Source organism: Xenopus laevis, chromosome 6S, assembly GCF_017654675.1.
Source record: "Xenopus laevis strain J_2021 chromosome 6S, Xenopus_laevis_v10.1, whole genome shotgun sequence".
In the NCBI taxonomy this organism is placed as follows: Eukaryota; Metazoa; Chordata; class Amphibia; order Anura; family Pipidae; genus Xenopus; species Xenopus laevis.
The window spans coordinates 97,932,996-97,959,722 of record NC_054382.1 but is presented as its reverse complement, the minus strand read 5'-3'; the positions used below and the strand labels follow the sequence as shown (position 1 = coordinate 97,959,722).

Here is a 26,727-nt window from a genome sequence, read left to right as displayed (position 1 = left end):
TTTTTTTTGGGGGGGGCATGGCTATTTATTTATATATATATATATATATATATATATATAATATATATATATATATATATATATATATATATATATAATTATTATATATAATGTATGTATATGTATATATATATATATATATATATATATATATATATATATATATATAAAATATTAAATACACCAGGCAAGAACAGTAGTAAAAAGTGTGTTTACTATATTAATGTTCTTTTTGCAAGGGAAGTGAGTTATAGTTCAACAACATGTTTATTATTAGCAAATATAAAAAAAACTTTTTTTTAAAAATTTTGGATTCGTGATTAGAAGCATCCAAAGTCAATTGATGCTGTATCTTTTCAACAAAATCTATGTGGTGCATAATATTTTCTAATTAGTGATAAAATATATATTTTTAATTAATTCCCTTTATAGATTGGTTGCACATGCATCTTCATTTGTTTAACTGAGTTGTTGAACTTTAACTCACTGCACAGTCGCGTTGCAAATTTTTTCATTTGAGGTTTTCAACAATATGGGGCAGATTTATCAAGGGTCGAATTTCGAGGGTTAATAAACCCTCGAGTTCGACCCTCTAAATAAAATCCTTCAAATTTGAATATCGAATTTGAAGGATTTTAGCGCAAATACATTGATCGAATAAAAATCGTTCAATCGAACGGTAAAATCCTTGGAATCGAATGATTCCAAGGATTTTAATCGATCAAAGGATTTTTATTAGATCATAAAAAACTTAGAAAAGTGCTGGGGAAGGTCCCACAGGCTAACATTGAACCTCGTTTCGAGGTTCGATTTCGAATGGTCAAATAATCGAACGATTTCTAGTTAGAATCGAAGGTCTTAGTAGCCTATTCGATGGTCGAAGTACCCATAAAAATACTTCGATATTCGAAGTTTTTTTCATTCGAATCCTTCACTCGAGCTTAGTAAATGTGCCCCTGTGTGTTTGGCTACCGTAGTTTGTTCCCTTTTCTTAGCCCTGCATTTCTCCATACTTGCCTATGCTGCTCCATGTGCCTGCACTAAAAACTAGAGCTTTGGCCACAGTGCGGGCAGATGCAGCTGGGCCGAAAATTTTTTAAAGCAGGCTTTTTTTATGCAAAAAAACACTACACTCTATTGCATGTGCCCACACTGAGGCTAAAGCTATAGTTTTAGTGCAGGCACATGGAGCAGTGTAGGGAAGTGGATCCTAACGGAAAAATGCAGGGCTAAGAAAAGGGAAAAAAATACTCTGTGTGCACAGGGCCTCACTTGTCCACTCTGGAGTCACAATTAGACACTTTATTACTACACTGACAGGACTGTAATCCACCTGTTACTGTGCACACAGAGCGGATTTTAATCCAGAAAACACCAAACAGTTTTTTTAACATTTGGAGAGACAAACTATATAAATTAAAAATGTTTTAACTGTGCCCTGGAGTTACTGTTACCCAAATGCTCATATATATCTGTAACCTTTTATGAGCTAAGGGGGCCCAGTCTGAAGTTCAGTTAGGGGGAATTTGGGAGTGTTTATTTGTACCCTGGTACCCCTGGAACTATAGCAGGGTGACACCCCAATGTTTCTATATATCTGTAACCTTGTTATGAGCTAAGGGGGCCTAGTCTGAAGGTCAGTTAGGGGAATTTGGGGTGAGTGCTTATTTGTACCCTGGAACTATAGCAGGGTGACTGTTACCCCAATGTTTCTATATATCTGTAACCTTGTTATGAGCTAAGGGGCCCCAGCCTGAAGGTCAGTTAGGGGGAGATTTGGGGTGAGCAGCCCTGGATTTGTGGAAAGGCCACCTAGCCTGGGGCGGCAAGGATTTTGGGGGGCAGCATGCTGCCCAACCACAACCATTGGTTCAGAAACACTGGGGATGCGCTGGAAATACAATAATTTTTTTAAATTTCCTATGTGCCAATCCCCATTGATGATTGCACTAATAAAGGGGAGGGACAGGGCGATGAACGACAGGGGCCTAGGGGTGCCCACTAGGTAAATCTGGCCCTGGGGTGAGTGCTTATTTGTGCCCTGGGTACCCCTGGAAACTATAGCAGGGTGACACTCCAATGTGTATATATATATCTGTAACCTTGTTATGAGCTACGGGGATCCAGTCTGAAGGTCATTAGGGGGAGATTTGGGTGAGTGCTTATTTGTGCCTTGGGTACCCCTGAACTATAGCAGGGTGACTGTTACCCCAATGTTTCTATATATATGTAACCTTGTTATGAGCTAAGGGGTCCATCTGAAGGTAAGTTAGAGGGAGATTTGGGGTGAGTTATTATTTGTGCCCTGGGCACCCCTGGAACTATAGCAGGGTGACTGTTACCCAATGTTTCTATATATATGTAACCTTGTTATGAGTAAGGGGGCCCAGCCTGAAGGCCAGTTAGGGGAGATTTGGGTGAGTGGCTATTGTTCCTTTGGAAACCCTTGGAGTGTAAATTGCTAAATGGTACACAAGGGAACTATACATTTGGAGAAAATAATAAAATTAATTGTATCCAGAATGCTTGGGTCCAAGATCTTTCTGTTTCAGTGAGAAAAAGTTATCTCAAATTCATCACGTGAAAATCATGGACGATATTCAATTCAAGAAACAAAAAATGTTTCTACACATTCATTTCCAGGTTTTTCCCTTAGACTTAAATTGAGTTTACATAAGTGATCAATGGTTACATAAGTAATTCTGAGTTGAATTGCATCTGAAATTGATTATCGTCTGACTTTTTCACTTGTTAAACTTTTACCTTACTAAATTGAATCTGGCACATTATGTTTAATAAATTTGTTTTTTATCTCAAGGAATCCCATACTGCAAATATTAAAAAAAAAATATGCAGACCCCACTTTTCTAGGCTACTTCTCAGGATGGCAGCAAAAGGAACACATTCAGATTCTGCAGACCTTCTGACCATGCAGAAAGACCATCAAGGGTGAGTGTTATAATTTGCAATACAACTATATTACAAACATAAACTTTTTAAAAAGCCACTGTTTTAATCCGTCAAACGATTCCCAGACTGGACTCTTTCTTTGTTCAGGCAATACACAAGCAGAGAAACTGCATGAGCTTGAATTAACCTTATACTTACAGTCATCCCTTTATACTTGCAGTCATATAAAAAAGTTTGGGAACCCCTCTTAAATTTGGAGTTTTATTTATCATTGGCTGAGCTTTCAAAGTAACAACTTCCTTTTAATATATAACAAGCCTTATGGAAAAAGTAGTGAAATAAAGTTTATTGGATTAACAGAAAATATGCAATATGCATCATAACAAAATTAAGGTGCCCATACATGGAGAATCCGCTCATTTCGGATTGTATTCCTAACTATGCCCAAACGGCGGTCGGATCGCGGACCGCATCAACGAATAGATGCTGGCCGCGATCCGACGGGCTTTTCTGTCCCATCGATCGAGATCTGGCCGACTTTCGGCCAGATCTCGATCGGTTTAAGTCCGTCGTGGGCACCGGTCTGTCGGCAGCTTGTATCGGGACTTGTATGCCACCTTTAGACAGTTGCATAAAAATTGGGCACCCCAACAGAGATATTACATCAATAATTAGTTGAGCCCCGTTTGCAAATGTAACACCGCTAACGCCTCCTATACCCTTTGATGAGTTCTGGATGTGGGTGTTTTTGACCATTCGTCCATACCCAAAATCTCTCTCAGTTCAGTTAAATTTGATGGCTGCTGTGCATGGACACCTGCTTCAAATCATCCCATCGATTTTCAATGATATTCAAGACTTGACGGGCCCTTCCACAATATTGTACTTCTCCCTCTTCATAAATTCCTTTGTAGAGTTCCAAGTGTGTTTAGGGTCATTGTCTTGTTTGAACACTTTTTTCCAAAATGACTGTGCTTGTCTAAATGAATTTTACATAGTGACTCTGTTTGTGGCATGAGTCAGAAAGGCTTTTTTCTCATGACCCTGCCATACAGATATTCTTTGGCAATTGCGCTGATTTGTAGAACGATGTACAGATACACCATCCGTAGCAAATTTCTTGCAGGTCTTGGAGTGATCCTCTGCATGTTCCGCTCCTGTTTTTTCTTGGCCTACCAACCTGATTTTACAGCAACTGTGCCTGTGGCCTTCTATTCCTTATTACATTCCTTACATTGAAAAATGTCAGTTTAAACCTCGAGATAGCTTTTATAGCCTTCCTCTAAACCAGGGATCCCCAACATTAAAACCAGTGAGCACATTCAGAAAGAAAAAGGAGTTGGGAGCAACAAATAGCATGGGAAAATTTTTTTTGGGGTCCAAATCAGGGCTATGATTGGCCATTTGTATCCTATGTGGATTGTCAAACCTACATTGAGGCTCTGTTTGGGAGACACCTGTTTTTTATCAACCAAAACTTACCTCCAGCCTGGAATTCAAAAATAAGCTCCTGTTTGAGGCCACTGGGACAACATCCAAGTGGTTGGGATCCCTCTTAAACCATATACTGGACAATATTTTTTTTTCAATCTTAATAAAGTTGAACAGCAAACAAATTTATTTTAATATTGGCTAACTATGGGCATAAAAGCCCATTTTTTTAAATTAATCCTATTTATGATTTCAAATAGCCCTGTTTTTATCTGTGTATAAATATACTATTTTTTTTTACATGAACAATTTCATAGAAATGCACAAAAGCCTGTTCGCAGAAAACATGGCCTTCCCTTTCCCTTTTTAATCCAAGAAGACACCAAAACTACAGCAGCTCAAATCGAATTGAAACATGACACTTTAAAGAGTTGGAAACACAAACTGGGGCACATGCAAGAACGCATTGTTAGCAACAAAAATGGAACAATTTGCGCCTGAAACTAATACATTAAAGGGCCGTTTCAAAAAGCTCGAGTAAAGGGATTCGAAGAAAAAAAATTTCGAATATTTTTTTGGTACTTCGAACATCGAATTGGTTAAATGTTGGGGAATTCGAACAAAATCAACGAACGAACAAAAAATTTCTTTGGGACTTTCGACCATTCGACGATCGCAGGATTAGCGCTAAAATTTCAATTCGAAGGTTCGAATTTCGAATTTATTTTTAACTTCGAAATTTCGACCCTTAAGAATCCCCCCTAATCTCATTCCAGAAGGAGGAAATGTTATTGAAAATGGAGATTTTCATCAAGATGTTTAAAGAAATCCAAATAGATTTCATATTCGAGTTTTGGGCAAGTCACTCGCTTTTATACTAAGGGCCCCAAAAATTTACAATAGGTAACAGTAAGATCTATATATGTCAATGATGATATATTATAGAAATTTACAAGTGTATTCATCATTAGCAACAAAAACCCTATAAGAAATCCAATCATTCGGCAACCTTACCAAACAATTCGATCCTTGTTCATTAACATAGTAATTTTCATTAAAAATCTTTTTTTAAATGTAACTGTTAATCATTTTCATTCTTGTTTTTATTTTTCTAGAAACTTGCGCAAAACGCATATAGGTGTTTCACGTCTTGGCTCATGATACCTAGGAGTTGGCATTGGAGACCAATACCTGCAGTAAATGCCATCCGACGAACATACCCTGACCACATGGCCTGTATGTTGGATTCAAATTTGCAAAAGATTATGATGCTTCCGACATGGCTCTTAGTTTATAATTTTTTTTTAAATATATATTTTGTTCAAAATTCCAATTAAATCTGTTTTATTAATATAAAATGTTCCATTCATTTACGAATATTACTAATGTTACATTATATCACACAGTGTGGTCAGAGATACTATGGATATTTACAATGCCCAATGCATTGCTTTAGTATGATGTAGAAACGGATATTCTGAGACATTTTCTAATTGGTTTTAATTTTTATTGGTTGGTGTTTTAGGGTAGAACTCCACAACACATTGACAAATTGTTTTTTCTTCGGGCGAATAATCTCCACAAACTGCCTCCCCGCCAGCTAGAGTGTAAATCGCCTGTGGGATGGCACTCGGAACACTTCAGTTTCCAAAGTCGACTGAAGTTTCCAAGTGAGGCAACTTCGGGAAACTAAGGGTAAGGGCACATGGGCAAATTCGAGGAGATTTAGTCGCCTGGCACTATTTGCCTCTTCTTTGGGTCGACAATCTCCCCAACTTGCCTTGCCCTATGTTCCAGCCGGCTACACTGAAAAATCACCAGTGGGATGGCACTCAAGGAGCTTCATTTTCTGAAGTCTCCCAAAGTTTCCTCGTGAGACAACTTCGGAAACTGAAGCACTGCGAGTGGCATCCCACTGGCGATTTTTTTAGTATAGCAAGTGGGAAGATAGGGGAAGGCAGTTCGGGTAGATTGTCGCCCCGAAGAAGGGGCGATTAGTCACCACGCAACTAAATCTCCCCAAATCTACCCGTGTGCCCTTACCCTAAGTGTTAAAGAGTGTCACTCATAGGCAATTTACACTCTAGCAGGCGGGGAGGCATTTCCGTCTTCCATCTGCCTTCTGTCTGCTTGAATGAAGAAACGCCTGCGCTAATACACTCGCGTCGCTTCGATTTCCGAAGTCACCCAAAGTTTCCTTGTGAGGCAAGTTCGGAAATCGACGCACCGCGAGTGTATTAGCGCAGGCGTTTTTTCATTCAAGCATATGGAAGGGAGTTCGGAGGAGTTTGTCGCCACGCAGAAGAGGCGATTAGTCGACAGGCGACTAAGTCTCCCTGAATCTGCCAGACTGGACTGATTATCGGCATGTGTATGAAAGCCCAGTGACAAATCTTCTTTGAATTTCCTCTGTAAAATTTCGGATTTGATCTGTAAAGCTACAAATGTATTGTTATTCCTACTTTGTATTACTCATCTTTATATCTGGACCCTCTCTTATTCATATTCCAGTCACTTATTCAAACTAATGCATGGTTGCTAGGGTAATTTGGAGCCTATCAACCAGATTGCTGAAACTGCAAACTAGAGAGCTTCTGAATAAAAAGCTAAATAACTAAAAAACCATAAATAATAAAATTCAAAAACCAATTGCAAATCTTCTCTGAATTTCACACTCTACGTCTACGTTATACTAAAGGTTAATTTAAAGGCTACGAGGAATCACAGTGCTGGGGAGGCTGCCTGGGAACGTGGCTTTGGACAAGTTGCGGCAGAGATTGACTGCGCCCCTTTGGAGAGATCCCATGATCCTGGACTTTTGTAGAAGATTCTTGGCTCGGCGGAGCAATGTGGCTGTATCTATAGCCGTCTTTGGGGTAACTATCCGCTCCCAAGTACAGAGTCTCAGCAGGAGCTTCTAACCCGGGCTCCCTCGGCCGCTCGTAGTATTCTGGGGACTGGTTGCGCAAGTAGTTATTTTGAGAATACTCTTCGTAGGGTGCGAATTTGGGCTCGATGTAGTTGGAGTTTTATTAACAACAAACTTGTGGCCATTAATTACCACAGAGCCCGGGGTCATCAGTGGGGAATTTCTGCCAGAGGGACAACGGGCACAGGGTGCTACCTTTCCTTAGAATTAACAGCAGATTGTACCTGCATGATGGGGTTGAGAGTCTGACAGCTGAAGTGCTAGCAGTTACTCACGTGTCTGTGTAAGTAATCCATTCTGCCTGTAATATACAATAGCCATGTTATACACATGCTTACATATACAGTTGTGTCACTGATCATCTAAAGGGGAACTGCATTTTATATCTTGTAAATCTGACACCAGCCCAGAAATTTTTTTTCTTTTTTTTTGTTGCACTTGCACAAATTAATGGTCGAGGGAGCCAGGGTTAGAGGCTCCTGATGAGACTCTGTACTTGGGATCGGGTAGTTACCCCAAAGACGGCTATAGATACAGCCACAGTATTACAGCCACAGTATTACTTACCAGCTATTTTGAAAAATTATCCTTGGGAAAAATAAAGACCTAGGAGGGAAGTAAGATTTAAAGTGAGTATGGTTCAAATAAATAATTACAAAAAAATTAGGCATACAACACAAAGCAAAACGTCATGATATACACAAAGTAATATTACATATGGTTCTTTTCTACAAAGGCCAACACGTTGTAAGCACTATTGCACCGAAAAAAAAAATCTCTTTGTGCAGTTGCAGGCAGGTGGAGAATGCATGCAAATAAACACCACATGTAACAATTTTCAACAAATTAAAAATATTACTACAGGTATGGGACCTGTTAACCAGAATGCTCGGGACCTGGGGTTTTCCGGATAACGGATCTTTCCATAATTTGGGTCTTCATGCCTTAAGTCTACTAGAAATTCATTTAAACATTAAATAAACCCAATAGGCTGGTTTTGCCTCCAATAAGGATTAACTATATCTTAGTTGGGATCAAGTACAAGCTACTGTTTTATTACTACGCAGAAAAAATGTGGATAATTTGGATAAAATGGAGTCTATGGGAGACAGCCATTCCGTAATTCGGAGCTTTGTAGATATTGAGTTTCCGGATACGGGATTCTATACCTGTACACTAATCATGCCCAATATATTTTAGCATTGACAGGGATGCCTTCTGGTTGTCACTAGGCAATAGACCACGATGATGGCCTGAAAATGCTCAGATATCCACTAGTTACACACAAAGAATACCTTCAGCCATAACAGTTTTTTCTGCGATTATATTTTATTTACAGGTGCGTTTCAGGTATTAATGCCGCCCCCACCTACCCGACACACTTACCATCAGATCACCAATGAGGAAAGGAGGATGAGTAGTGTAATAATAGGAAATTCAGCTCCAGGAGCGGCTTTTTGCCACCCCTGGTAACTTCTGGGGAGCTGCCGCCTGAGGCAACGTGTTCACCTAGCCTTATGGTAGAAACGCCCTTGTTTATTTCAAGTGGAGAAAAGGCTTTCTCTGATACTGATACAAAAATAGAGTACAACAATGTTCACAATGTTTAGAGCTAAACGTAAGCTTTTATTATTATGACAACAATAAGATGATTTTTGCACAACACTAGGTAAAGCAATATGTAAATAAATAAATATATATATATATATATATATAAATATATATATATATATATATATATATATATATATATATATATATATATAAATAAAAGTGGGTATTTTGCTATGACCAGCAGCACGCATTACCACCACAGTGTGATTCAAACAAAACACTGTGCCAAATTTGGTTAAACTGTATGAATCAGTGCACTGTACACACTGCTTTGACAATGCCACAGTAGTGCGCTGAACAGACGCAAACAAAAAAGCTGTCAGGTAGGTAGGATTTACAAAGACAAAAAGTTAAACTTGATAGATGTGTGTATTTTTTTCAAACACAGCTACTAGGGTAAAAAATAGACATTTTACTAAAAAGCAGACATGAAGCTACAGAGGAAATGGATCCAAATAAAGTTATAAAGAAGGGTGCTTGTGTTCTAGTGGGAAGCTATGCAATAACACAGGCTAGATGTGCACCCCTGCTTTCTTAGCCCATAATGCTGCCAATCATACACTGTTGTACAATAGAATATGCAGCACTTTTCACTGTCTACAAAGCTATTTACCGCTAGACAGGGATTATCTGAATGCATATGAAATAAGGTAGACAGTTAACTGAATTGCTCGTGTCTGCTCCAGTTTGTGTCTGCATTGTGAGGCACTTTGTTGGCCCTGGTGCAGGGAAAAAGTGTTTTTTTGCTCAAATAATATTTTGTAATGTACAATTGTATATATGGTAAGGAAAAATGAAGTTACTGGTCAGGCACACCTCCTTGGAAAAAAATCACTAATTCACTGGGTTGTGCTGCATCTTAGCAGTATTTCCCTTCTGCCTCCCTAGACATGTGCAATATATTCAATTTATTTTATAAATGTAAAATACTAAAAGTTTGGATACAAAAAAAAGATAACTGAGAAATATTTGGATGGTGGTACCATGGATCCATGAACTATTAATCTTTTTATTGTGTATTACAAAAAAAGGTGCTATATATGAAGGCCTAGTCCCCAAGTCTAGCACATTGTCATCTCATAAACTTGAATGCCATAACAGACTGCCATTCTGATTCTCGCTAATTTTACTTCCCCTTTGCCCTTCTAACAGAATAGTAAGCCAGATAACCAGCATCACTATCAATTACATGCACAAATCCCTGAACCTTTACTATAATTTACAAATGCCATAACATACTGCCAATCTGCATCTAACATGTTCAAAGTCAACTCTGCCCTAAATGATTAGTAAGCTAGTTCCCCCAGTATCACTAACAATTTCTTGCATAAGTCCCTGAACATTCACTGTAATGTTCAACTCCCAGAACAGGCTGCCATTCTGATTCTAACAGATTAAAATCCCCATCTGCCATTCTTACTGATAATAAATCAACCCCCCCAAACCTCATCAACAATCTCTTGCACAACCGACCCCACCCGAAAACCCTCACAACTCCCAGTACAGGCAGCCATTTTGATACTAACATGTTTAAAAGTACCCTCTGCCCAAACAAAATTGTTATATAAATCACTCTATGCATGCCTCATGCTACTATAACAATTACACAAACATTCACACAAATAGATCAGGACATCACCCAAAGGAAACTCTGAATGAGCTACTTACACTCTTCTAGTTAATCTATGTCAGTGTGCATAAATGGAAAAACAAAAAATGAAATAGCTTTGTGCATAAAATGATCAGTAAATAAGACAATGGGACACATGAATGAGTTAATCAAAGTCAGTAAACAGTTAAACACAAATCACATTTATTCTTTACATAACTAGAGGGCAGATCAGGCATAACAATCAATAGCATTTTGAAATATATTATAAATTGAAAAAAAGCTGTTAATTTACCTACAGTGCATTAGCAGTATCAGAGAAGTCTTCCAGCTCTTCCTCCCAGTGCTGCTGTGATCTGGAATGAACCAGAACGAGCAGGGAGTGCATGTGAGGAGAAAAAAAAAAAAGCAGCTCCTGCACACACTGGCTCTGCCTTCCTCCCTGCTATGACACAGCATGCAAATGATCTCTCCGACTAGTCAGAGAGATAAGGAGAGCTCAGCAAGCTTAGGGGTGGGGCTTCACTCTGCACCAGGAAGAAGGGGAAAGAAGCTGCTGACAACGCTGGAACCAGAGCAGACTTGCAGCAGGGACTAAGGTACATTAATCTGGGGGGCTGTTTAGAGTAAATTTATAAATAGAAAAAAAAAACGTTTACTTATTCTTTAAGCCAATTAACCTCCCAGTGGTCATCAGTGGAACAGACAGACAGGGCAAATATGGATACTGCGCTGTGTTTACATAAGAAGGGGAGGACAAATGGGTAAACCAAAATGACAATAAACATAATTGGACAAAAAAGCAACATTTGTAGCAAGCTATATGGCAACAAAACAGGATACAAGGTAGTAAAAGTCAATATTGTTTCACAAAAAGCAACCCAAAGGCAGGGTCTCATTGAGACCTCGGGGAGCAACTGTGTCCAGTTTCAAAATCCAGCGGGACTCCATTCTCAGTAGGGCCTGGTCCCTATCACCCCCTCTTACCAAGGGGGGTTGATGGCCAATTGCCATGCACCTGAATGTAGGGAGAGAGTGTCCTTTGTTGAGAAAATGTTTTGCCACTGGTTGTAGAGCCTTACCCTCTTTAAGAGCCCTGCTGATGGCAGACCGATGGTTTGCTATTCTCTCCCTTAAAGTCGTACAAGTTTTTCCCACGTAATATAGTCCACATGGGCAAGTAATGATGTATATAAGATAAGATGAGGTACAGGTAAGTCTGTGATGGATTTTGAACCTTTTGCCAGTATGGGGGTGTGGAAAATCAGGTCCAATTAACAGGCATCTATACGTCACACAATTCGGGCATTTATAACATCCCAGCTTTTTATTCTGTGTTAGCCAATTGGTTTCTTTATGATCATGTCCCTTGAAATCTGTGCGGACCAATTAGTCCATTAAGCTTTTGTCTCTCTTGTATCCCATCATGGGCCTTGGGGCTAAATGGAGAGACAGCGAATCGTCCATACTCAGCATGGGCCAATGTTCTCTGATGCTGGATGAAAGTTGTCGTGAGGCTGAAGAAAATGTTGTAGTGAATATCAAGGGGTTAGCTGATGATTTTTTTCTGTGTACACTTGTCAGGAGGTCGGATTGTGAGTTCTGACGCGCTCTGTTTAATTGCCCCTAAAGGAGGTCATCCGAATATCCCCTCTCCTTGAACCGAATAAACATTTCCTGTAATTGTGTCTCTGTTGTGTTCTTTGTACTGTTGTTACGGATCACCCTGAGGAACTGCGAGTAAGGGATGCCTCTAATTGTTGACGGTGGATGGTTGCTGGCAGCGTGCAGTATTGAATTCCGATCCGTGGGTTTCCTGTATAGTCTAGTCTCCAGTTTGGAGTCCAGGATAAAAATGTTTAGGTCAAGAAAATCGATATTTGTCATATCATAATTCAAGGTGAGTTTGATTGGTGTGTCCAAACTGTTCAAGTGCTGATGATATGCCAACAGTGCTGGTTCTGTATCTGTCCAAATGAAGAACAGATCGTAAATATAACGAAAGTATATCAATATGGAGTTCCCCAGTCGTGGAATTATATGGGTGTTCTCAAAGTCCAACATAAACAAGTTGGCATATGAGGGTGCGAGGGCACTGCCCATTGCGGTCCCAGCCACTTGTAGATAAAAAGAGTTCTCAAATCTAAAAAAGTTCCTGGTGAGGGTGAGTTCTAACAGATGCAGTAAGAATTCTATGGGTACTGTTCCAGGTGGTGTAGATAGCAGTGCCTTCCTGCAGGATACAATTCCTTGGTCGTGTGGTATCACTGTATAGAGACTTTTTACGTCCATTGTGGCAAGTATGCATTTGGTGGGTATATCCCCCAGTTCCTTTAGTCTCCTGATGACGTGACTAGAATCTTGTGTATAGGAGGGCATTGCGTGGACCAATGGTTGCAGGTGGTGGTCAACGAAAGTGGAAATTGGTTGGTATAGAGAGCCAACTGCTGATATTATGGGTCTGCCAGGTGGGGAGGATAAGGACTTGTGTACTTTTGGTAATGTATAAATAATGGGCGTACGGGGGTAGTCTGTGGTCAAGTAGCTATACTTATCATTGTCAATCCATCCAGCATTTCTCCCCAGTGTCAGAAACTCATCTATTTCCCTTTTAAAAGTATGAGTGGGGTCATTTGGCAATAGTTTATATGTGCTGGTGTCCCCCAGCTGTCCAAGTAATTCCTCCCTGTAATAGGAGTAGTCCAATAACACAATGGACCCCCCCTTGTCAGCGGGCCTTACAACTAAATTGTTGTCAGCTTTGAGTGATTTAATGGCAGAGCGTTCTGCCGAATTAAGGTTGTTATGTGTATTGACCTTACCCCATCCCTTTTTTATGTCGGAAGTAAGGATGCTCCCAAAGGTTTTGATGGGTGCGGGTGTATTTGTGGGTCCCTATACCAAGGTGAGCTGAGCACAAGCAGTACGAAGGCCGGTGGCACCCATGTAACCCTAATGATGCGGCTGGGTAGAACCGCTGGCAGTAGGCAGCCGTTGGTTTCAGTGACTGCACACTCCGCAAAACCCTCCGTTACATTCGCCCACAAGCGCTGTCTCTGCTGGCTCCCCTTTGCGGTTGCTAGCAGTTGAGTGCTCGGCGACGGACATGGGTTGCCTAGCAACAGTACAACACCGCTCACTGTGGGTTTGTGGTGCATTTCCAGCCCATCTATACAGGGCATAGGACGGGTAGCTCGCTACACATCAGAATAATGTGACAGAGTGGGGTAACAGTAGGACGCACCCTGTGTATAAGCAGAACTCTCCCATACAAAGGGGCATACCTAACATGGATAACAACATTTGCCTTTGTATCCACTTGTATATACTACTTTGCATAACAAACGATGAGTGACAGGCATCGTATACAGGTGTCTTGGAGCCATTTTTTACCCTATTTAAACCCCCAAACACTTGTGCACTGCTTTTCTTTCCCTGACGAAGGCTTCTGTGCGGAGCCGAAACGTTGGATCACCAATAAATCTCCACTTTCATTTGAATTATTGACTTGATGTATTTCCTTGGAGTGCTGTCAATCCCTGCATTTTGTCTACATACTTCTCAGACTAGCACCCAGGTTTCTGCATACTAATGTTTGTGCATTCCATTCTGTTTGATATATATATATAGTCCCGCAGTGCCTGCACTCAATCCAAAGGATGAAGCCAGAGGTGCACGATCCAAATAGGAACACCTTTGGTGTCTGGAGTGCCTCTTTTAATGTCCCTTTGCGCTCGATTCACCACAGCTAGCAGCAGCCGGTTTGTGCTGCCTGCGTTCCATACGCTGGGACGTGACTACCGGCTGTACAGCTGTGGAGCGCTTGAATGGCAGAAAGCCGCAATGGTCGCCTAGCAACAATGGAAGCGCTTGTATCATGGAGCCTGCCAGCAACTTCCGGTTTGCCATTTCACCACGGCTATGGCCCAACACGAGCGAGTTTGGGCAGTGCTGACCCCCTGATATGGTCTGATTAACATTATCTCAGCTGGCACGATGCGCACACACCAGAAGGTAAGGGGGACTTTATGTGTTTGCGTGTATTCTTTCTCTCCAGCACTTCTCTCTCTACACCTCTTTTTTCCCACACATGGGTTGCTAGGCACCATAGCAACAAGTATTTGGCGCCATTTTCTGTTTAAATTGGCTGTCTGTGTTTTTGGCACTGTTCTCACCCTGACGAAGATTCCTGTGCGGAATTGAAACGTTGGTCCACCAATAAACCTTTCAAAGATTTAATGTGTTGCTCAGTTTGATTGATTATGGAGTGCTGTCCACGATGGAGATGTTTGTAAAAGTTTACGGCCTGGCACCCAGCATTTGGACTACTCTTTTGTTTGTGCGTTCCTAATTCAGTTGGATTTTATATATATATATATATATATATATATATATATATATATATATATATATATATCGTATATTTAAACATGTTTTAACCATTTAAAGCGCATACCACATTTGTTTTAGGGTTGGCTCATGTCTAGGACAATAGAGGATCTCTTTTTTTACTTCCTTGGACATTTTTAATAAGTGGCCACTTCCAGCAATTTCACCATCTCTAATAAAGACATATATATGGCATATATGTACAGGTATCGGACCTGTTATCCAGAATGCTTGGGACCTGCGGTTTTCAGGATAATGGATCTTTCCGTAATTTGGGTCTTCATGCCTTAAGTCTACTAGAAATTAATTTAAACATTAAATAAACCCAATAGGCTGGTTTTGCTTCCAATAAGGATTAATTATATCTTAGTTGGGATCAAGTACACGCTACTGTTTTATTATTACAGAGAAAAAGGAAATCATTTTTAAAAATTTTGATTATTTGGATAAAATGGAGTCTATGGGAGACATTCCGTAATTCGGAGCTTTCTGGATATCGGGTTTCTGGATAAGGGATCCTATACCTGTACCTGTCCTATTTAAATTGACCTAAGCATAATGTATTTACGAAATTTCGCTAGGCAGAAACGGTAGCGAAAGTTCACTATGAAATGACTACGCTTACGAAGTTTCGCTATCAAAACTTCGCCATAGTTTGCCTGCCGGGACGTAACGTTGCATATTGATGAATTAGTATATGCGCTGTGAATTAACTACTGCCAAAGTGGTTCAAAGTGTAGCGGAGCCTTCAGAGGCGAAAATTCACCCTTTAGTGAATTTCCCCCTTTGTCTCACTGCTGAAATGATATTGTGCTACCTGAAACTTCATACCAGGAGTTATAGTTGGTACGTTCACAGAAAAGGTATTTTTCACCATATAGGTTTTTCTACCTTCTCAACTATTATCACTCAGATCCACATAGTAGTGGATAATGTGAAGGATCGCTTTAATTATAGGACAATAGGGTCATCTGCCCAGGATATGGGGGGCCTAATGTGTCTTCATTAACTTTCACCAGTGGTTTTGCTAACCTTTATGCAACTTTGCATACTGCCATCAAGGGGGTATATTTATCAAAGAGTGAAGTTAGAGGTCGCCTCAGTCCTCTCCATTCATTTCTATGGGATTTTGAAAGGCGTATTTATCAAAAGATGAACTTTCACCCATTGATAAATACGCTTTTAAAAATACCATAGAAATGAATGGAGAGTGGTGGAATTTCACTCTAGAGGACTGTGGCCACCTCTAACTTCACTCTTTAATAAATGTACCCCAAGGTCTCCACCTTGCATTCAGAGACTGTGCTACGCTGAATGCTGTTTAACAGCATCCTTTATTAACTATTGAATGAAACGGCCAGATCAGGGCTGGGCCAAGCCGACAGGGCACCCTAGGCACCCGGTCGGCTACCCCCGCCAGCCCCTAGTGTGCAGGGAGGAAAGGAGAGAGGCGAATGCAGCAGGGGAGCGACCCACCTGGACTAGGGGTAGGCATCCAGCTACCCACTGTGTGTCCAGTCCACAATCCACTACCACTTACCTGCAATAAATGTTTATACTAGATTGTATTATGTCTAATGTCTTATTGTTCTAATGACGATTGTAATGCCTATTGTTCCCCTTTACAATCTTGGCTAAAGTGATTGGGAATTATGGCCTAATGATATAACTTATTCTTGTTTCTGATGCCTCCACCCCAATGTAATCACATTATTTGCATCAGGAGACAGTTTTCTGTTTTCAGGAACAAGGAACTCTACTTCTACACCTTAGATTTATGTCCTTTTTGAGTGTGAGTAGATGGTATAATAAGATAATAAAATATAAGATATAATAAAATAAGCTCAGGGGGTAGTGTGTATAGTACAACATAATGTAAAGCAGCAGGGTGGTACATAAAATTTTAATTTAACAGTTGGCCTTTAATGCAAGAAAAACCTATTGCCTAACTAATATAACTAACTGTGGTATATTGTGTATCAGTGCTTGTTGAGTACTGGGCAGAGACAGGTTGTTTAGTGTAGCTCTTAGTAGGTTTGACACTGAGACTAACTCATAAAAAGTGTTTCTTATTTTTCTGGTTACCAATTATACTGTACAAGGGAATCTTCACCTAAAACAGTGTTTTGCCTTAGGAAACAATTTAATTCTAAGACAATTTACAATATACATTCATGTTCAATTATCAAAATGCTATAAAAAAAAGTTGTTGTAAGCGTAACTGCTATTAAAGGCAGTATCTTTCTGTCCCTTTATATTATCTGGTGTGGTGGTTCTGACTCCTGAAACAGCTGACCAGAAAGAGAATGGCTGATACATTGTATAAAGAATACTGTTTTCAGTAATGGGCATATGAGGCTAGCCGCAGAGAATGGTTGTGGTTGGCCTACGTTAAGTGGCAGCCAGAAAGGACTGGGGAAAATGGAAGTCGAGTGGAGGTCAAGTGTGAGTGATAGGCTTGGTTCTAGGTTCCAGTTAGAAGTTCCAGTATGCAGGTATGTGACTAGGTGCTTGAGGTCTATGCTTTGGTTCGGAAAATCAGTCAAGTTATTTTATGTGGTTATTTGCAGCTGGTATCAGTTTATGTATTTTGTTATAGGTTATTTTAGGTTGGGTCTGTTTAATATCTCATCAATGTATAATGTATGATACTGTATAATGTATGATACTGTATGATACTCCTGAAAAAAAAACAATAAGCAAAAGTACAGGTCATTTTGGGGAGAAGCCCAATTTCAATCACTTAATTTTAATCATTAAAACATTGCACAGCTTGCAGGGAGTTATAATTTATTTCTGTGCTATATTGTGCCTTTTTATAGCTTGTAAAGATACTGTATATGCCACAAATGTGATCCTGGATGGGATGCAAGTGCTAGAGCAATAAGTGGGTGCAAGAACGTATCCCAAGCAAACACTTTCACCCAGGAAAGCTGCTCTCTGATTTGTCATTTTCAGGAGCAGAACGCAGGGTCGTGGGGTTCAGTTGAGCCCTGTCCTTACCACCTGCACTATGGCACCATTGTAGCCTGCACCACCTGCAACCCCAAGTTAGGGGATGGGAAGGGGGCAGCAATGACTATGTGCCTCCCCCCCCCCACCCCACATGGATAAAATGCTGCCAAACCCAGGCAGGGGGCTCCATTCAAAGGGCTAGTCACAGGTCTTTATGGTCCAAAAAAACCCAGAAGAGTACAAAGTACAAAAAAATATCAGTTGTGGTGTAAAAACACTAAGGGGCAAATTTACTAAAGGGTGAAGTGACTAACGCGGGCGAAAATTCGCCAGCGTGATGTCATTTTGTTACTTCGGCGATTTACTAACGGCTGCTGGCGTAACTTCACTAGCAAAGGAGATAGACTCTAGTGGTACTTTGCTCCCTAACGCCTGCCGAATTTGTGCTATGGCGAATGGACGTAACTAAGCAAATTCACTCAGATGTGGATTTTACTGAACGTTACCTCTTGCTCCAGACTTGCCTTCGCCACCTCAGACCAGACGAAGTGCAATAGAGTAGATAAGACTTCCTAAAAATTTAGTTAAAAAGTCCCAAAAAACACTAGTGTCTTTTCCTTTTTTCAGGGTGATAGGCTGCAAAATAGCATATTTTTTTTGGGGGGGGGGTAACAGGCTTCCCCCCTACATTTCCTAACATATGGCACATAAACTATACACTGGGCTCGTGTAGGGCAATATAACAACTTTATTTTCTTTTATTAAGGTTTCCCGGGCTTGTGTAGTGTAATGTATTTGCTGCAACATACACCTCCATTGAACTTTAACTTCCCGCAGTGTGCAAATTAGTCAACGCTAGTGCAACTTCGCTTCGCGCAGTAACGCTAAGGAAACTTCGCCAGCGTTCGGCACCCTGGACGCAACTTCGATTTTAGTGAATTAGTGTTGTCTTGGCGAATCTACGCCTGGCGAAGTATTGCGCTGTAAGCAAAGCCGTCGCTGGCAAATTTTCAGAGGTTAGTGAATTTGCCCCTAAATGTTTGTATTTTGACAATAAGCAGTAATAAAACTTTGTGAGTCCTGTTAGGCGCAGCTGGGTACAGTTGCACACCTGCCAACCTCTAGTATTAATGCCACTAACAATAGGTCTAATTTCTCCCAGTATTGATGTCCTTTCCCTAAACTACCAACATGTGGAGATTACTGCCAAAGACTGCTTTTCACCTTCATTACAGAGGCACTTAACAGCAGTCTGGGGAAAGGAATATGATTATTGTGATAAAAATAAAGAATGAGACAATCTCAGTGCCGGACTGGGGTATGCAGGGCCCACCTCAAAAATAGACTTCAAAAACTGGGTGGAGTCTGAAAAAATTAAGGGGTGGCTATATGAGGAGCCATGATTCCTGGTGGCAATTCTGGGGGACTGCGCACCCAGATACTTCCCTTACCTGACAGGATTTTCCTGCCTGATTGATAACTAAATCAACTAGATATTGATGTGCATGTTCACATTTGCTAGGGAAGTTAGAATGTAATCTCCACTGAGGCAGGGACTGATAGGAATGAGACGTGACATAACTAGCGGGGAGCAGATCAGAGGGGGCCAAGTAAAAACTTTCCCCCATGGCTCCCATTATGGATATCCTCTGGATTTGTTAGACTAGTGATGGACGAATCTGACCCATTTCACTTTTCCAAAAATTTGCAAAACGGCAAAAAAAAACCCTGAAATGCATTGAAGTCTATGGTTGACAAAAATATTTTTGATCAGCGACAAATGTTTGCTACATGATAATTTTTTTTACCCACTTTTTTGGGCGATCTTGGCAAAAAATTTTGGTTAGTGCTATTACAGACCCCTCCGTGTGCGCTAGCGCTGATCCAAGGGGAGAGAAGGGTGCCCATGTGGGAGGGTGGCAAGTCCAGCCACCGGGAATTAGGGATATACCGAATCCACTGTTTGGAATTCGGCCGATTCCTTCATGAAAGATTCAGCTGAATACTGAACTGAATCCAAATCCTAATTTGCATATGCAAATTAGGGGCGGGAAAGGAAAAGGTGGGGAAATGTTTTTTACTTCCTTGTTTTGCGACAAAAAGTCACATGATTTCCCTTTCCACACCAAAATTTGCATATGCAAATTCGGATTCGGTTTGGCCATGCACAAGGATTCGGCCGAATTCTGCTGAAAAAGGCAGAATCACGAACCGAATACTGGATTCAGTGCATCCCTACTGGGAATGAGCAAACACTGTATTTTCTGTAAAACGCTATGAAAATAATAATGTCACATTCACTATTTTCATATGAAAAAGTCTAAATGTAATACTGCAAATGAGTTCATGTTATTATCAAATGCTAATGATAGCAGTAGCATCCTGTTGTTTTCATTTATCCATTTATTCCAATCATTCCATGGCAGGATTTGCTGCCTGTGTCCCTACACTTCCCATTTGTGGTGCCTTCTCCAGCCAGGTGATCTATGTATGTCACAGGGCCACACCGAGGCAGATTAATAGGGACTCCTATCTGGAATCTTCTATCCTGTTATTGTTCTCTCTCAGCAGTTGATGGCGGAGTTAATTCACTTTAGTTTTGTCATGCTCCGGAGCCCACATTGCCAAGCTATGATCAGCTTTACATGGATAGATAGGAAAAATGTGTCCATCAAAGTCCTAGCCTTGTATGTGAAACCCAGCCTTGACCTGATGTGCTGTTTTAAAGGCAGCAAAAGATTCCGTACACAATAAAAAGGGAAAAGCACAAAAGGAAAAAAAAAAAAAGGTTCAATATGTCCCGAGGCTATCGGTTTTGAGTTAAACTGGGTGAAGTAGAAATATTTTACTCATCAGCTTTGCAGTCACAGAGTTTGCTTCAGCTAGAACAAAACTGCTGAGGCATTTAGAGAAAATTAACCCCCCATCCTGGCAGCCAGATGTGACTGGTTTCTGATGAGTGCACATGAGTGGCCTGAGAAACCAGGAGACTGTGAAATTCCTGTCAGCTCTGTACAGTGCAGAATGGGCTATTGACTGCTTTCTATATTTCCCTCCATCATTCTTCTTGAACACTGCCATTAATTTCCTTCCCTGCTCTGACTTCTGGGTTTTCTGCCCCCCCCCTTCTCTCATTTTTTTTAGATCTCCATGCTACAGAGCCGGATGCACAGGGCTTTGGTGGAGTTCTTCAAACAACGAGGCCTCTGTAGCCAAGCCGGGCTGGCCACTTTCCAGGCAGCCTCTCAGGTGAACGCTCTTAAAACATTAGCTGTACAGGTAGGTGATTGCTAGCCAGTGGGAAGCAGCATTGGAACGCAAACGATGGTTGGTGTGATGAAGCATTTAAACCGTATCTCAACAGGGTATCAATTTTTAAACCCTTTAATAAACTGGAATTGCAGGAAGGATCAATTCAATGGGGCGGATTCACTAAAGGGCGAATTGTCACCAGCGACTGCTTTGCACACTTAGCGCAACTTCGCCAGACTAAAATTTGTTACCACTACGCTAATTCACTAAAATGCGAAGTTGCGTCCTAGGTGCCGAACGCTCACAACTTTTCACTAGCGTTACTTCGGCAGTGCATGAGTTTTCAAAACGTAATGAAGCTAGCAATCGCTTCTGCCTAGTGAAACTTCGTTAGTTCTCTTACGCTTAGGTCAATTTGAATACGGCGGGTACATTAAAGTCTCATTTATTAGAGATGTTGGTGCAAATGCATAAAAGTGCCCACTTTTTATTACAAATGTCCAAGAAGCCTTTATAAAGACAAAAGAGATCCTATAATGCCTTACACATGAGCCCACCCTAAAACGAACGTTCGGCACCCAGGACGCAATTTCCCATTTTAGTGAATTAGCGTAGTGGTAACAAATTTTCGTATGGCGAAGTTGCGCTAAGTGTGTGAAGCATTCGCTGGTGACAATTCGCCCTTGAATCTGCCCCATTGAATTGATCCATCCTGCCATTCCAGTTTATTAAAGGGTTAAAAAATTCTGGGGAAAAATGTTAACCCAAAAAAATGTAATAGTTAGGACTTTTGCAGGCAATGCCGCTTATAAAAATAAGGACAGTAAAATTCCCACTTGAACTGAATTAGCGTTCAGTAAAATTCGCACTTGAACTGAATTTGTGGAATAACGACCGTTCGCCAGGGTGAAAAGTCACCTGGCGATAGAGTGCGAACGAGCGCTAGCGACGGTCCCTTTCACTAGCACATTGTCGCCTACACCTGTTAGTAAATTGGAGATGTCCCTGCGGATGGGATTTCTGGCTAAAGGTCGCTAGCGTTACCAATTCGCCCTTTAGTAAATCTGACCCAATGTGTTAATACACGGGCCATGTGTGTTACTTGAAACATATTTCAATACCTTCTTTAGCTCTACTTCTATACATGGGTTGTATAACTGGTAAATGAAATCATGTTGTTTCATATACTTAACAACGACGTCACAGTTGTGATCATTGTTGTTTATCTAGGGCAACAACCAGTGCTACAAAATAGTATTTTTCACCCAAAGGGCATTGACATCTTACACAAATGCCTTCTCTGCCTTTCCCTACACTGCTTACAATCATATAAAAACTCCAGATCCAGTGCAATGAGTCCAGCACATTTATTTATGGGGGATTCACATCATTGTGGGCAACGATTAGGGATGTAGCGAACGTCGGAAAAAATGTTCGCGAACGTCCGGACAAAAATGCGAACGATTCGCGAACGTCGCGAACCCCATAGACTTCAATGGGAAGGCGAATTTTAAAAGCTAGAAAAGACATTTCTGGCCAGAAAAATGATTTTAAAGTTGTTTAAAGGGTGCAACGACCTGGACAGTGGCATGCCAGAGGGGGATCAAGGGCAAAAATGTATCTGAAAAATCCATTGTTGACACAGCGCTGCGTTTTGTGCTGTAAAGGGCAGAAATCACACTACGTCACTCAGGTGGTGTTTCTGGACACGGAATGTGAAAAAGCTCACACAGCTAGGTGGCACTTGGTTAAAGACTGGGCAAACAATGCCTGCAAGGGTAACGTATACAGTAGTGGATACGGAATATATTATTGCTGCTTGAAAAACGTCACTCAGGTGGTGTTTACGGACACGGAATTATTATTGTTATTATTTAGACAGAATGTGAACAAGCTCACACAGCTAGGTGGCATTACTAGCCAGCAAAGCTACCTAACCTAAAATGTCCCTCAAATCCCTGCAGACTTCTGTCCCTACAATACAGAGCAGTATCAAGTAGATTACTAGCCAGCAAAGTTACTATCAACTGTCCCTCAAATCACTCTCCCTACACTAGCTCTTCCAAGCACACACAGGCAGAATGAAAAAACGCTGCAGGGCTTCAGTTTATATATGGAAGGGGAGTGGTCCAGGGGGTGTGGGGGTGGTCCAGGAGGGAGAGCTTCCTGATTGGCTGCCATGTATCTGCTGGTCTGGGGGAGAAATGGCAAAAAAAAGCGCCAGCTAAGGCGAACCCAAATTGGCGAACGTTGCGCAACGTTCGCGAACATTCGGCGGACGCGAACGGTCGATGTTCGCGCGAATTAGTTCGCGGGCGAACAGTCCGCGACATCCCTAGCAACGATACATCTCTTAAATGGATCATATACATAAGAAACCAACCTTTGTGGCCTCATCACTACAAATGTAGAGATGTAGAGATTTGTACAGAGTACAAATGGAAAATAACATTTATAGTTAATTCTGTACTGTTGTATTAGTCAAGAACATGTCTTCCATCTCTCTAGGGCTCATTTATAGTTACAATCACAAGTGTGGTCACTCTAAGGATAATGGTTAAATTAAGGGTACTTGCAAACATACTCCTAGCACTTCCATATAATTGCAACAAGCATCACTTTAAAGCAGAGCACTGGATGTAACACAACCCCAACACACACACAGCTGCGTTTGTCTGATGATTCACGTGTAGTGATGTACAATTTTGGTTTACTAAAAAAATCACGAATCACTGTGGGAAATATCCTAAAGTTGCGAAAATTAGCAAAATACTTTGAAATCAATTGGCATTTTTTCGCAGCTACTGTTTTCCATGCAAAATACCTTGAGGTCAATAGACATTTTGTTGCCACATCTTTTTGTTGCAAAAATCTCCACTGCAAAAATCTTTTTTTACGGTTTCTCTGATGCAGATTTTTTCTCTGATGGCAACAATTATGTTAGTACACTTATATACACTGTGATCTGGGGACCTCTGTGGCTTTGTCTGTACAAAAATGTAAAGAGCAAATTTGGTAACTCATTTTTGTCTGAACACAGTGTTGGACTGGGATGCCAGGGGACAACCAGAAAACCTTAGCTCATGGGCCCATCAGAAAATTTTAGACCACAGGCCCACTTTCCAAACTATTATTCCTCCTCTCCTCACTCAACCTCTTTATTCTCCTAGGGGCCGATTCACTAAATTCGAGTGAAGGATTCGAAGTAAAAAAACTTCGAATTTCGAAGTATTTTTTGGGCTACTTCGACCATCGAATGGGCTACTTCGACCTTCGACTACTACTTCGAATCGAAGGATTCGAAGTAAAAATCGTTCGACTATTCGACCATTCGATAGTCGAAGTACTGTCTCTTTAAAAAAAACTTCGACCCCCTAGTTCGCCATCTAAAAGCTACCAAAGTCACTGTTAGGATTTCAATTCCTAGTCGAATATCGAGGCTTAATTAACCCTCGATATTTGACCCTTAGTGAATCAGCCCCCTAGTCTTTTATATCTACTTACTATATTCTTCCATTATTACGCATTTTTTTTGCATAAAGAAATAGTGAATGACCAAGAAATAGGCTAAATGGTTAGAAGCAAGAGGGCCCACTGACACCTGGGCCTACCTGGAGTTTTCCTGGTATGTGGGCCAGTCCAACACTGGCTGAACAGTTTCATTTATATGGGATTTTTACAGGCATTTTTATCAATGGGTGAACTTTCACTTTCACCCATTGATACTGTAAATACTCTGTAAAAATCCCATAGAAATTAATGGAGAGTGGCGGAATTTGACTCTAGAGGACTGTGGTGATCTCTAACTTTAGTCTTTGATAAATATACCCCTTTGTCTTAATTTAAAAAAACTGCTTACAGTTCAATTATTTTACCATAAAGCCTGTTCTTACCCAGACCGTCGTTAGTTGTATATATTATGAATGATATTGCAGTTAATAAAGTGTTGCTCAGTTTCAGTGAGCCAAACAGAAATGTTATGAAGAACACATCTGACCTTATTTCTCTTGCTTTTATTATATCCCCTTTACACAGAAGGTCTGCTGATTTTGGTGGATGGGATACTATTCAACAGAGCTAAAACATAAATATAGAGTTCCACAAACATGATGATTTTTAAAACGACAGAGCCACAACATTGTGGCTCAAATAGTTAAAATAGATGTAAACTATGGTTGCACCAAATCCATCATTTTTTGTGTTTGGCCAAATCTGAAATCCTACACAAAATGTGCAGAGAGCAGCATTAGGAGGTGCATTATGAGACACAGTTTAGCTCTGTCCTGAAAGTTCCCAGAATCAGTCTATGCCTCTTGTTGCTCCCTACCTTCTGAATCATGTGCAAGGTAGGGGTTGTTAGAAGGTGGGTTACCTACGTGCCTCCACCTGTGTAACCAGCCTAATACAGCACTGACTAATGCAATCAGCACTGTAATACTTAGGGGGAAATGTATTAAGATTCGCAAAGAGCAACACTTTGCGAATAAAAATGAGCCTGTGGCAATGTTATATTCTTAGATAGGCTTTTATTGCATTGCAAATCTTAATTGCACTTTGCAAACCTTTAACACCTGCTTTGGAGTTTTGTAAAATATTTTGTTGTAAAAAATGGTTTGCGATTGCTAAATTTTATATTATACACTGTAGGGATGCACCAAATCCAGGATTTGGTTCGGTGTTCTGCCAGGATTTGGCCTTTTTCCGCAGGATTCGGATTCGGTCGAATCCTTCTGCCCGGCCGAACTGAATCGGAACCCTAATTTGCATATGCAAATTGGGGGCGGGGAGGGAAATTGTGTCACTTTTTGTCACAAAACAAGGAAGTAAAAAATGTTCTCCCCTTCCCGCCCCTAATTTGAATATGCAAATTTGGTTCGGTATTGGCTGAATCTTTCGTGAAGGATTCGGGGGTTCGGCCGAATCCAAAATAATGGATTTGGTGCATTTCTAATATTCTATGAACGTTCGCAAAAACAATTTGGTCATAAACTTTGCAAACAACTCGTTCAGGTCTTTAATCAGTCAAAAATGGCAAAAACATGGTCTTTAACATTCGCAAAACGTGGCCATTAACACAATGTACCTTGCGCTGTGCAAAGTGCAAAAAATGGCAGATGGGCCTCTTTAACCCTCTAGGAATGTGCAACAGTTGAAGCCATGAACATGGGGCATCGTGCATCGTAAGGTGGCAAGAGCCATTTGAGGGTCCACTACACCACCAGCACCACTGCACATCTAGTGACAGACTAGCATTTGTATAAACTTGTCTCAGAAGCAAGTGACCAGCTCTGGTCTGATTCTTCAGTAACTAATATGTGATGAAATCAAAGAATTAAGGGAAAACTTTACCCCCAAAATTAATATATAAAGGAAAACTATACCCCCCGAACAATGTAGGTCTCTATAAAAAGATATTGCATAAAATAGCTCATATGTAAAACCCTGCTTCATGTAAATAAACCATTTTCATAATAATATAATTTTTTAGTAGTATGTGCTATTGGGTAATCATAAATAGAAAATTGCCTTTTTTTTTTTTTGTAACTTAAAATTTTTATTAAGGAATAAAGTAGACATACACAATCATGAGCCTCACAGCATAAAACAGCATATCGTAAGCAGAAATAAACAATTGCTA

At 40.6% G+C, this 26,727-nt stretch overlaps 1 long non-coding RNA gene across 2 annotated transcripts; it reads right to left on the bottom strand.

Moving 5' to 3' along the window:
- Positions 1–5,826: 5,826 nt before the first annotated feature.
- LOC121395156 lies at positions 5,827–11,157 on the bottom strand. Of its 2 annotated transcripts, none has more exons than XR_005962296.1 (2): positions 10,789–11,157; positions 5,827–7,876 (listed from the first exon to the last, which is right to left on the bottom strand). It is a non-coding gene; the product is annotated as an uncharacterized LOC121395156 (long non-coding RNA). The 2 variants fall into 2 exon arrangements; XR_005962295.1 differs by having other exon boundaries at positions 10,793–11,157.
- Positions 11,158–26,727: the final 15,570 nt, after the last annotated feature.